This window comes from Pseudopipra pipra, unplaced genomic scaffold (genome assembly GCF_036250125.1).
Source record: "Pseudopipra pipra isolate bDixPip1 unplaced genomic scaffold, bDixPip1.hap1 HAP1_SCAFFOLD_340, whole genome shotgun sequence".
NCBI classification, from domain to species: domain Eukaryota; kingdom Metazoa; phylum Chordata; class Aves; order Passeriformes; family Pipridae; genus Pseudopipra; species Pseudopipra pipra.
The window spans coordinates 1,815-15,272 of record NW_026990819.1 but is presented as its reverse complement, the minus strand read 5'-3'; the positions used below and the strand labels follow the sequence as shown (position 1 = coordinate 15,272).

At 43.7% G+C, this 13,458-nt stretch overlaps 1 long non-coding RNA gene across 3 annotated transcripts; it reads left to right on the top strand.

Moving 5' to 3' along the window:
* The first annotated feature begins 9,455 nt into the window (after positions 1 to 9,455).
* On the top strand, positions 9,456 to 13,253 carry LOC135408345 (uncharacterized). Of its 3 annotated transcripts, none has more exons than XR_010427514.1 (3): positions 9,456 to 9,672; positions 10,372 to 10,560; positions 13,087 to 13,253. It is a non-coding gene; the product is annotated as an uncharacterized LOC135408345 (long non-coding RNA). The 3 variants fall into 3 exon arrangements; XR_010427515.1 differs by lacking the exon at positions 9,456 to 9,672 and adding an exon at positions 9,825 to 9,848; XR_010427513.1 differs by lacking the exon at positions 9,456 to 9,672 and adding an exon at positions 9,874 to 9,988.
* Positions 13,254 to 13,458: the final 205 nt, after the last annotated feature.

Here is a 13,458-nt window from a genome sequence, read left to right as displayed (position 1 = left end):
AGGCTATTTATAGAGGCCCCCATCCCTGTAAGTGTTACTCCCTTTTGAAGCCTTACAATATCTCACTTTAATGCCACTACTAATGAGATCAGATAACAGTTTCTTGGCTGGTACCTGCTTACAGCTCACAAAGGCCAGTGAGTGGCGTGGCAACTGCATACAGAGCACTCCCAACACTTGATGTGGGAAGTGAAGATATTCTAACATGTTTCTGAACCATTTGTGTCTGACTGAGGAGAGCAGCAGTAGTTTCTCCCCACAAATAGTGATCCAGCCCATCTGCTTAGCACGAGATTTGAAAAGGCTGCAGCTGAAAATAGAAATTTGAGCTCCAATACCACAAGGTACTCTGATGAAGAGAAAAAAAGACAACAGCCAACTGCTTGGAAAAAAATCCAATATTGTGCTCAACCCTATTTTCTATATTAGTCTCCAGCCAGAAAACTGCAAATTCCAACCTCTTGAGGTGCTAAAAGAAGCATTTGCATTTGCAAGCACATGTGCTCCCTACATACCCCAGTAAGAGACTCTCAATTGCACTCTAGGAAGGTAATGGATGAATGGTATGAATGTCTTCTGTGCTCTCTTCTCCCTCAGACCCCAGCTCGGCCATCCTGTGTTGAAAATACTTCCAACACCTGTTACAGCCCAGAGACTCTCCAAATGCCACCAAAATGAAATGGACAAAATACAGCCACAGAATAGCACTGCCAACAGCAGGACTTGGAAGGTGTATCTATATATCCTGAATCCTGATAGTGTGCAGCTAAATTGTTGGTCTTCGTAGCAACACAGAGCTTAGTCTGGACAGTACACAGATGTCCTAGGCTGTAGCTGTATAACACGTGTTCAAAGCCTCTGGACAGCTACACAGAATGTCCTCAGGAGCTAGATGTTACTTGTCAAGGCTCTGGAAGTAGCTCATGTGAGGCTCATTGATGTACAATAACTACTGTAGGTTGGAAGTAGCTCATGGAGGTCATTGGGTCCAACCTCCAGCTCAAAGCAGGGCCGTTACAGTGGGGAGGACCCCATCTCCAGCTAATATTTTACAAAGTAGTCTACACATGACTTTGTGAGCTGTGGCACTTAAAGTGCAATGGGAAATGGGATAGTTTTAACCTTACAACAACTCTGCAGAGCTGGTGTGGTGGGCAGAGACCTGCAGCTGTCTTAGCACTGAGGTTGTCTCCCCTGGTGCCAGCAGCAGAGCAGCTATCAGAGCACTGTGCAACAGGTTGTGTTACAAACCTCTGAGGTCAAGACATTGTTCTTTTGGATGGAAAATTGGTTCTGCAGAAGTCAAGTGCATTCCTTCTATTCACTATAGGCAAGAGGATTTCCAGCCCTGGTTTTGGGCTACAGTAAACACACATGGTGGGCAGCTGCAGCCACTACTTAAGAGTTAATCCCTGTAATATCCTTTGTTAATCTAACTACAATGATCAAGTGGCATGGAACATATTCAACATAAACACGAGGTGCATGTTAGATTAACAGGATTACCTGCTGTTGAGGGTAATACTACCCTATATTTATTCAGCACTTCTCTGAAGAACAGGAGGTACTTTTTAAAGGTGGGTAAATATTTGTTAATCCCAGAGGGGAAAATGTAAGTGGAAAGAGGTTAAGTAGTAACACCAGTTGCACACAGTGAACCAGTAGCACTATTCCCAGGCACATGCTTTAACACATCATTTCTTAAGCCATCAGTTGGTATGACCTGCTCATAAAGTCCTAACAATGACAGCACATCCTGTTCTCTCATGCAACATTTCTATTGCCAGTTAAACCTCTGTTTTCACTACTTGCTTTTTGCTAACTTTGTAAGAGTCTACACATTTTTGGGGAGCAAGCACATAGTTTACAGTGGTAAACCTAGAAAAGGGCTCATTCTCTCCTTTGCACTGTAGCATGTCTAACACATTGCTTTGGAACAGCCAAATGTAAACATTCTGAACCATTGAGAACTTCTCTGAGGTCTTTTCTAGCCTGTGCTCATAAGTGATTATTTTGCATTCTTCGTGTACAAACAACAGATGTGTTTAAAGGAATCAGATAAAATAATGAACCTGAAGACTAAAGCTGTCATTTTCCTCCCTCTTTAAAAGATCCTTTACGCCCACAACCAAGTCCTGTGATTCCTGACTATAGACATTATTACTCTAATGAGCAGAAGGTCACATGTACCATAGGACACCTGTGAGCCCTGAGCATACACTATACTCCTTGTTATCTCATTACTGCCTCATACCAGCATTCACTTGCAGTAGCTTTCAATAAAGAAAAAACCCCAAAACTTCAATGCCTACCTAATTTGGGTAACAACATGTAAACCAGAAAAGCACAGATACCATCCCACTTTATGTTTGTATCTAGTTCAGCATTTACTCTTACAGAAAGTGTGGAACAAAAGGCCATAATCAGAGACCTCTTCAGCAAATGAGGAAGATCAGACATCTCTGAAGGATAATTTGTCCCACTTATTCTAGACATCTATTTTAGTATGAATCTCCTTCTGGAGATGCCTCTCTTTGCTCCCTGAAGAGTAGGCCTAGACAACGAGATGCCTGCTGGTGGATGAAGCTCATTAAATGGATATTTTCTGTACTGGCAGTTTGTGACCTACATGTTATACAAAGTGAGGCACATGCTACCTCTGCTGCAACCAGAGGCACAATGCTAATCATCTCATGGTGTGAGTCAGGGAACCAAACACCTGACATGCAACCCATGCCTGCTAAAATTCAATGAGCTCCAATGAGCTGCTGACTTTTTTTCTCTAACACTGCATTTACAAAATCCCTTTCAGCCTTGCCAATTATTTCAATTACCTAAAATATTTTCCTGCTTGCTTTTAAAACAAATCCATCTCCAGCCATCCCAAGGTAGTCATACAGGTTTTAAGCTACTCTTCATTGTTTATAAGTCCAAGTTTGTTGGACAACAGAGACAGTCTGGAGTAACTTGGCTGTGTCTCTTATATTCTCATTAGAAAACTGCAGCTGTAAATTTTATTCTGTTATAATGTGGAAATAAGAGTAAGGAGCTGCACTGGAAACCTATGCTGCAGCAAAAGTTCCTCTGCAAAGGAAACTGGAAGATGTAACTTCCATTTTTTGGACAACTGCAGTTAGATAATTATGCTGTTTAGGGTAGTAGATATTGGGAAGCAGGAGAAGTTCAAATTTGCCTTCTTATGCTTTTAAGAAGAGATGAGAGACAGTACAAATTGCAATTTTTCTCCTACAGGAAGTCAAGGCTGACATATGATCTCTTCAAAAAATCAGTGGATGAAATTCCTAGTTTCACTGGAGTCAGGAATCTGCTTCAGAACCACTGTTTTAATTTTAGGCAAACCTCTACTGGGGTTTGGAGAGCAGCCATTAGTCTGTGACAGCTGCAAAGAGAAATGGGCAAGGAAAGGGCACTCCTAAGTTTCACTGACATGTACTTGACTTGGGGAACTTTACAGAGAGTAGAAAATTACTGAGTGGTTTGCAAGGACAAATACAGTGAGTGATACAATTACCAGTACAGCTGTAGTGCAGGCTTCAGCCTGCAGTCCAGCTGCCATCCCAGTGGCCTCACAACTGCCCAGTTCAAAAGCAATGCTGTTACATTTCTCTAAGCTGAAGAGAAATTACAGTGCCCATTCCAAATTTCTGGACTGAGAGTACAAGAAAGGTGAGATGGCACAGGTGTGTCAGCTGCTCTGATTCTGCTTTGAATGTATTTTACTCAAAATCTCAACTCTCACATATTGTTTCTTGCATTGCCCCTTTATCTGAAACTGATGAGTCAATCCCAATTTAATATTAAATATCTTCTGGGAAAAATTCTTAGCAGCTGCTTCACAATCATGCTTTTTTCCTCTCTAGCATTAAGGGAGCATAAACACTTATTAAAAAGTTTAAAAGGGAAAGGAAATTTGAAGATTAAAATAATGTTTAATTAGTACCTATAATACTCATCATCTTTCAGGTGCATAACACAAAGCAATTCATAAGAATGATTATTGTTATCTCCATCTTACAGAGAAATGAGGTGAATTAAATTATCTGCCTAATGACACAGTGTTAGATTCCAGATTTGGCTCCCAGTTCCGTGTTATACCAACTAGGTCACATTTAGCAACATACAATTTTTAAATATTCCCAGTTCTATATTCACCAATATCTGGGATCTTAATATTTCACTTTTTTTTTTTTTTAGCTTTAGTGATACATTACTTCAGCTTTGTTAACAGCACAATATACAGAATTTAAAAAACCTTCTTTTTAAGTGAATACACATTCAAGAACAGTCAAGATTCTTATCCAAATGGCACATACTCACAATGGCACATAACTCACAACAATCACCACTTCTCCCCATGTTCAGTCAAAAACTACATCAAATTACCAAAGCTGAGAGAACTTTCAAGAGAAAACACGTGATTTTGAATAATCAAAAGCAGCACTGCGAATTTCGTCCAAATGATCTTAGAAAAGCAGGTAGCAGGCCAGTTCAATATTGGAACAATTCCTATCACCTAGTCTAGGACTCGCTGGCCTGACACCTACACATGCCCAGGAGCTGCTGAAATCTCCTGCCAGATCCAAAAGAGAAAGGTGTAAGATTCCTCTGGAGGGAAGACACTCAATCACAAGACAGGTTTGTTTAAAAGGAAGAGCAGGATGCATTTCCAATAAGCTTTAAGATCCACTCTGGCAGGGAACGGTACAAAGGCTAACTGCTCTTTGCCTGAGCCAGGTTATGTTGTTTCAATGATGAAAGAGCCTGGTTGTTATTAAGTACCAAAATATGACCAACATGTTGTGCTTTCAGTTTTGTTGTGAGGCTTTTGGAAATAAAGCAAATTAACAAAGAATGGTTTCCCACAGTTCATTAAACAATGTTGTTTAAAGTTCACTGTGTTACTTTACCTGACTTTCAGTGGCTCCTTTTGCACACCACAGAGACGTTCCTGGGGTGGTGGTTTCTAAGACTTGATTCTGGTATACCCATCAAGATTATACAGATTTGCATTCTTTTATTAAAGAATGATAACCTAAACCCTTTGAATTATTAACTGATAATTTATTAACACCTGAGGGGAAAGGGCTTTTTTCTTCTAAAACAGACCTTCTTCTGAAGCAGCCAAGGAAAAACAAAATCAGCATGGAATTACTCACTGCACCTTATGTCTAATGTTTATTCTGTAAAGGTTATTGCATTACTCTCTCTATAAATACCTGTTTGACTTTAGAATTAATCTGCAAAATTTAATATCCAATCCCAATCCCCAGACAATACTTAACATCCAATTAAATAATTAAATCATTAAATGTTAAATTAATATTCAATTAAAATTTAATAATTGATCCTGAATTATCATCCTAAGAGTCCTCTCACGATTTCCTGTTTCTACAGCTGGGATAGCAAATCTATGTCCCACTAACTCATCACTAGCAAAAGAAAGTTGGTACCCACTGCAGAGTATGTATGGGAGTGGAAAAGAGTAAAAGTTCAGCATTTCTTATGGAGTTTTTTCCTTCAGCAAGTAAACTTAATTGTATAAAATTATAAAATTACTTGGTGTCAAAATACGTGCTTCCTTCAGCTTCAGACAGGGAGACAATGTTAACTAATGTGAGACACAAAATATTTCATTTTAACTTACGGTAAAGAGATAATTGTGGAAGAAAAAGACCCGGAACTAATCCTGCCAGTCTTGCAGAGCTGATCCAGGTGAGGTGTGCTGAGGTGACACAGCTGGACCTGAGGAAAGAGCTCGTACAGCCTTTTATCTTTTCATGCTGTAACTAGAGCTCGGCTGGATATGAGTACTAACTGATCTACTTTAGCTACCTAAGGAGTAACTTACCTCCATCAGTTTGGTGCTAGTGAATAGGAAAGTTTCTGGTGGTCTGTTTTCAGTCATTCTTTAGCATCACATCTCAAGACATACCAGAGAAATGAACTGTTGGGTATCTCCCAAAGCCCCGTTCCTAGTTAGCACAGCTGGTATTTTTGTAGCCTGACCATAAGCACTTCCAACTTTAATTACACGTCCTTACGCCTCCATCACCAATCACTAGAAGATAAAGGACTCCATATTCTCCCTCTCTGCTTGTACAGCCTCCTGTCCAAAGGGCCTTTGATTGAGAGTGGAGACCTTTAAAATGTTGCTACAGTAGAGATTTTAAAAGCCAGTGCCCTGATCATTGTTTGCTGTAGCTGCACACAAACTTAGAGGTTTATCCTGGAAATGCAGGAGAGCCCTGAAAAACAATCTGCTCCCTCCTATCATGGAAAACAACTTCTGAGGACATAATGCCATGACAGTTAACTTACCTATGGGCCCTACTCCAACTGAAATGTCCATTTCTTGCAAAGTGCCTGTGATTGGTGATATCAAACACTTTGGATAGTGAGAGGCCAATTTTAAAGCACAAATATTTGAACAGCACACTCAGATTTTATATGCAGAGAGGTAGGCGTAAATGCCTGAACGTGCAATTATTTAGGTATAAAATTGGCTATAGACTTTTACTGCTGAATTCAAATTTAAACTGAATTGTTAAATTCAAAGAATTAAATTCAAAACTCAAAGCCTCTTCTGCTTTTTCCTAGTGGCACACAGCACAAGAGAAATTTTCTGTTACTTACTGGTGGCTGAAAGGACGAATTTATTCAAGTGTGTTCTGAAGTTACTGTTTAAAGAGCATCTGTTTGCAGAGATTACTCCTCTCCCATGTAGGAGCTAAAGGCTTACCTATTACCAGTTCAACCCAGCGGGTAGAGCCAGCTGGTAAAAATATGCTCAAGACTTCTCCTTGCAGGCAGAAGAAAGGGTTGAAATCTCCTGCTTTGAGGTTTAATCAGTTCTGCATATTTACAGCACTGCTTTGTTTTGCAGGCACCTCGACAGACATTGTGTTCTGCAGAGGTAAATGCAGCTGTGCCATTACCACAGTGTGGGTTTGAAAGTCATTTCTGAACATGATGATGTTTCTATCGACACGCTGTGAGAGTGAGGGTGGGCATATGCACACAAAATATTCCCAGTAGACATTAGTTTTTTGTGGAGACTATTGTGAGTGGTGATAAAATAACCAGGTAAGAAAAACAATAGTACTTATTTTTCAGTATGGTATGTTTGTAATCCTGGGAAAAATAAACCATGCAACAAATTCAGAGACTTCAGAGTCATAATTTTAAATTTTATATATTTTGCTTTTTGACCCAGGACTTTACTGGTTATCTTAAATGTATAACTTTTAAAGAAGCCAGATATTAAAAAAGGATATTTGGTCCTGATCTAATTTCAAGGAATGAGGAATCCTAGGGAAGTGAAGCACGTAGCTGATTATCTTCCCTCCTTCATAAGAAAAAAAATCTTACATTATGTGGCTTCTACCCTTAGGTTTTGAATACCTCTACTCTTTCAGGACTGAAAACTTGTTTCTATTCTGGATGCTTGAGTTTTGTCCAGGCTTCTGTCAACTTGTGCTCTGTCTGCTTCACCATCTTCTCTTCTGGTGTCTGCCAATTTGTTTTACTTTATGCATATTCAGAATGTTGCATTTTGACTGCATGATCTCCAAGTGTAAGTTCATTTTCAAGTTCATTCATGGACTATGTCATCCCATGCTTGCTCACTTACTCTCAGCCTTTTAGGTCAGTACCTACCCAAAACATTAAATTTTAAAACAAGTTTGACCAACCTTCATGCTCCTCTTCGCACGTGGGAGCTGCTCATTGACAAAATTCATGTTGTTGTCATTGAAATCTCTCCTTAAAGGTTTCCTTTTTTCTGGTGCTAATGGGAAAAAAAGTTCAATGGAATGCCTAATGAGGCAACTGGAGTGCTACCAACAGCTTGATTTATTGGGTTGACTAATGTTGCTTCCTCATTGCCTGACATCCCTCTCCCTGCATGTATTAATCAGCTCCTTTTTGAGGCAAAGAGTTCTGTATGCATAAAACCCAAGGGTTTTAAATAAGGAGGTTATGCAACACCAATATTGTGTGATGTTTACGTTGTACAGCTGCTGTTACAAGAGTCTGATGCCTACAATTAAACAAGTAATTTGGTGTTTTCAAATCTAGCTTGCTTCATGAAATACCTTATCACAAATTCCACTTTGTAGGTTTGGTCTATACAGTAAATATTTAAATCTGAGAAACAAGCATAGCTGTTTCTTCTTCCAGTACCTGCTAATGGGTAGTTCTTCAGGCTACAAGCAGTTGCTCATCTATTAATTTTCTATTATTTATTTTATATCCTTGTTTTTCCCTGCAGAAAATACTGCAAATAGGTTCATCCAACTGATAGAAATCACTGAAGATTGCCTACAGTTATCATGAAAATTGGGCTGCCTGAACAAGAACAGCATTTCTCTCATCATGGCATATGAGGAAGCTTTAGTGCCTTTTGATTTCATATGTAAATGTGTTTGTCTGAATGTAGTAGACAAGTGGTCAGTGGAGAGTCTTGACACAAATTGGTGGGAAAGGCTTAAAAATGAATTTAACACAAGTTTTAGACTCGATTCTTGGAAAAAATGGAGTGTGAGACCAGAACGTGGCAGGAATATCCCGCTGCAGTCTGATGGAGATTTCTGGCGCTCAGACATCTCTGATGATGGATGGAGCCATGGAGAAAGCACAAGCTGAGCACTGAGGGTTTCCAGCAAACTGGATGAGTCAACAGCTTCTTGGCCTTAGGTACTTTCTTCGTTTTTGGTCTTCTTCCTCTCACATGTTCTGGTGGGAAAGTCTTGTGGTAACGAGGTGTATGTGGGTCCTGCTGGGTCACTGCTAAACACTATCATCCAGCCACTGCCATATTCTAACTACTTGGTTCTCATAGCTTAAAGAGAGTAGGGTTAGGTATTAGGAAGAAATTCTTTGCTGTGACAGTGGTGAGGCTCTGCAATAGGTTGCCCAGAGATGCTGTGACTGTCCCATCCCTGGAAGTGTTTAAAGTCAGCTTGCACAGGGCTTGGAGCAGCCTGACGTAGTGGAAGGTGTCCCTGCCCATGGCAAGGGGTTGGAACCGGATGGTGTTTAAGGTCCCTTCCATCACGAACCATTCTGTGATTTTGTGGCCTTGGCTTGTCTTTTTTTAAGAACACACAGGTCTAGTGTTAAAAGGCACGAGTTGGTGGCAGCCATTTGCCTGCAGATACAACCACACAAGCCGCACCAACCACAACCAGAGCGCCTCCACAGCCTGCCATCCTGCCCAGGAACCTCAGGCACGCCTTATTTTTGTCCTATTTCGCCTTATGCCGTTCCCTGAGCACGGAGGGCCCGTCTGGACCCATTTTCCCTCAGCCCAACAAGATGGCGGCCTGTGGGGCACTCCCGCAGGTGCCGGCCCCGCCCCCGCGCGCATGCGCGGCAGCGCCCCGCGGGTGCCACCGCCCCCTGTGCTATATCTGAGTACGCCGCGAGCCGCACGTATAAGCGGTTGTCTCACACCCTTTGGCCTCCCTCGGATTCTTCCGCCGTCCCCGAAGGCGGCCCTACAGCTGAAGGGTCGGCACGCCCGAGGAAGGAACGCGGACCTGGAGAGGCACCGCGGCCCGAAGCGCGTTCGTGCTTCCCTTGGTGCCGGGCTGTGGGCGCCCCGCGGGCTGCCCTCCTGAGGGACTCCTTCCCTCGAAGCTCCCGCGGAAGGTTACAGCCTTTTTTTATTTTTTTTATCCGCCATCTGCTGAGCAACGGTTTCGGGGGCGTGGCCGGGCGCGCGGGCCCCGCCCCTCCGGTCCAATCGCGGCAGGAGGCTCGCCGCGGGCCCCGCCCCGCCGGCGCGGCGCAGCCAATAGGAGCGCGGGACGGGGGCGCGCGCACGGGTGAGGGGGCGTGTGCGCGGCTCCGCGCCGACAGTGTCGTTCGGCCGCGGCGGCGATCGGGGCGGGGGGGGCGGAGGGGAGCGGGACCCTCGCCCGGAGTGACCGCGGGGTGCACCGGCAGTGGGGCCGGGGGGGAGCAGGTGAGGGCAAGGACAGGGCTGGAGGGCTGCCCGGGCAAGGCAGGACGGGGTATTGGTGAAGCGGAAGGAGCTTGGCCCGGTCGCCTGCCTTCCTCCCCTTGGGCTGCCGCCCGGCGCTCCGGCTGCTCGGAGGAAGGAACAAAGAGGCGGCGGGGGTGGGAATGGCCGGGAGCTGCGTTGCAGCCATTCTGGAAATACGTTCTTGGTGTTGCCTTCCACCCACCCCCGCCGGGCAGTGGTTAACAGGACGGTGGGCAGGGGGGTGTCAGGGGCTCGTCCGGAGTCGCTTGGAGAACCGGGAGGGGCCAGGAGGGGAAGGAGGAAGCGCTCACCGCCCCGCTCTATGTGTTTCTCTCCTCCTCCCCTCGGTTTCCTCCCCGAAGGCCTCCCGATGAGTTAAAATGGTGCTGAGGCTCGAGGGGAGCTGGTCGCTGCTCGTGGGGAAGAGGTTCCTGTGCCTGTCGGAGGAGGAGGACAGGTCGTGGGACGCCACCCGCATCTCGGAATGGCCCTGGAAGTCGGGCAGGATCCGGGCAGTGTCACACACGGACATATCCAAACCAGACCTGAAGGTAACCGGGAACTTTCACGGCGACCTGCTAAATCCAGAGTGCTTTACCTGCGCCCTGGGAACCCCGTGGGTGTGTGTACACGTGTGAGCACACGCTGCTCCCGGTGGGGGGAAGGTCTGCTTGGCCAACGCGCTTGGAATCATGTGTACCTCTGCCGAGGGATTCCCCGGTGTGCTCCTGCTAATGCCAGCAACTACCTCAAACTAATTATAAATGTGCTTTTCTTCCACCAGCGTTTTGAAAACCAGGTTTTTTTGCCGCACCTGCCGTGCCTAGGTTTTATTTCTGTAGTTTTAAGGTCTTGCCAGTTGGGAACGGGTTTCTTTTCCCCCCAGAGATGAAACTGAAACCTTCCAGTGTTGTTGGGCTTGGTGACTTTCCTGTCCTCTTTGGAGTAGCTGGTCATGGACAAGCACGTAGGTCTTGAAAGACGTGCCAAATTCGTGTCTGGTGTTGGAGGTTTCTCGGACTCCTCTTGCATGGTGGCCACTTCTTATTAATGATTACCAACGGGGTTTTTGAACACGGAGTTAGTGGTTTGCAAGTGTGGTGTAACTTGTTCGCTGTGTATTTTGTGTGGAAGTCAAGGGACGTTTTACAGTTTGACTGTGAAGTTCTTAAGAGGCTTTATTTGGCAACTGTAGTCAGTAAAAGTATTCAGCCGTGTCTGGGTATACAGTGAGTATAGAGCGAGTTCTTACTCCCCAAGGACAAGACTCCATTGTAGCAGTGGCGTCTCGTACATTGTCCTGGTTTCTCCAAGGGACTTCCGTGGCTGTCCTGTGACAGCAAGAACAGCACCATCTTTCCATTTTAAACTGTTTCCTTGCCTCTTTTTTGTAACGGGAGGAACTTGGCGACCTCTGAGTAACTGCAAAAGCACCTCTTCCTTGTCAAACAAAAAGAAACCGTGGGTGTTTCTAACTCTTTCTCGAAAGCGCAAACTTTGTTGTGAGCTTCTTGTTGTGGATCTGCGGCGGGGGTGGAGCTTTGTCCATCTTTGGGCGCGGGGCTGTGCCTGTGCCGTGCCTGGAGTGAGGAGGAGGTTGGTGCAGAAAGCTCTCCTTAAGGACTTTCTCTGCAGAAAGGAGAAGGAGCAGGTGCTGTTGGGGACTCTATTGTGAGCTTTGTGACTGGTTACGGTTCTGCCAGAAGCGATTGAGTTGATGAGTTCTCCAGTTCAAGTGTTAAAAGAAGTTGCAGGGCGGACAATGGAGGCGTGGAGGGCTTTGTACAAAAACTCGTCCCATCTCATTTCCTCTCGTGGCTCTGTGGAAGAATGATTGATAGACCCAAAATAGTAATGGATTGAGAGGGGGGATTAAATATTTGTATTGTAAAGGAGTAGAAGTACTTACTTCTCAAACTTTACGTTTTGTGTAGAAGGACTGTCAACTGCTGTTGAAATCATTGACTCAACTGTATTTTCCTGTTTGTGCAGTGCTGATGCTGTAGACAAAACAAGCCCTTCTGGTTCTGTTACTTGTTATTTGCTTATCTCTTTCATTGTTTCTGTGCACCTCAAAATGACTAAGTTCATTTCTGCACCCATTAGTTTGATGACTCCTGGCTGTGGTAGTGCTGTTTTGTGTGCAGGTTTTCACTTGCCTCTCCCCTGAGAGGGAAGGTAAACATCAGGAAATGTTTCTAAGATTCCCTCAATTGAGATTTCTCTGCTGTTATTTAAATGTATTTAGACTGGAATGTTATGTTTTATGAAAAGAGGGAATGATTATTTTTTTCCCAGAGTAGAGTCCTCTCCCACATGTTCTGATTCCTGTATTCAGGCAAAGTTTTATTTGTGGTCTTTCCCAGTCATGATCTCTCTGTGTTGCCTATGAAAGAAGGGTAATGCCATCCCAAAGAAATTTGTTAAACCACCATGTTTTGCCATGAAGTGACAGTTGTTTTCCCTTTGGAAAGTTTGTATAGTTGCTTCTGAGATTTGTAAGGATAAAAAGCAGTTAAAAGCAACCATTATACAATTTGGTCACCTTTGCTGGTTTACTGTCATTTGTGCTGTCAATAAATTGGCTAAAGGTATTCTTTGGGACTGTTATTCTTAAAATATTTCTGGAAAAAACCAATTTTTTTATTCAACTGCTCTAGAGTTTGTGGAAAATCTGTGTGTCCCTTCTGTTGGTTTTAGTAGTTTTTATGGTTGTGTTTTTCCCTGCTTGTGAACAGTGGTGACAGTGTTAACACATTTAACTGTCCTTGGGCAGCACTGGACTTTCTGAGATGGAAAGTTGTAAAGTGAAGTGGGAATATTACTGTTTTATGTGACAGTAATGATGATAAGCCAGTTAACATTGATTATCACTTATAAAATACCAGGTCAGTCTTGGGATGCTTTAGCAATTGCTTGATTGTGTTGACAGAAAGGCAATAATCATGCTAGTATTGTAGTACTGGCAATGATTTTTTTTTTTTTTTGAGTAAATTGATGTTTGTTTCTCCTTTTCTATGTTGACTGTGCCTGAATTTTATGGTTAGTCACTCCTTTGCTTTGCTTCCTTTCTGTAGATTTGTGTGGAATTTGATGATGAGCCATGGGAAAAACGAAGATGGATAGAAGTCTACAGCCATACAATGATAGCATTCCTGGTGGAGCAAAAGCTGGTGCTGGCTGAAAGAAAATCCCAGTCCATGCCTGCTGTCCAGTGGCCTGCAATGGCAAGTACACGTTGGGTCGACTCACTTTGGTTCTGCAGTTCCACCTTCTGGAGATGGTCCTGTCACAAGGGTGGATTTCTCTAGTACAGCCTCACTTCTAGGTGCCATGGGAAGAGAGACTAAATGTCTGTACAGCTGGAGCTGGACAGAGCTTGTCAGCACTTGAAGTTGGTGTGTTTTGTCTGTGGACACAAGAATGTATTTTTATGACTTTGCTTCTCT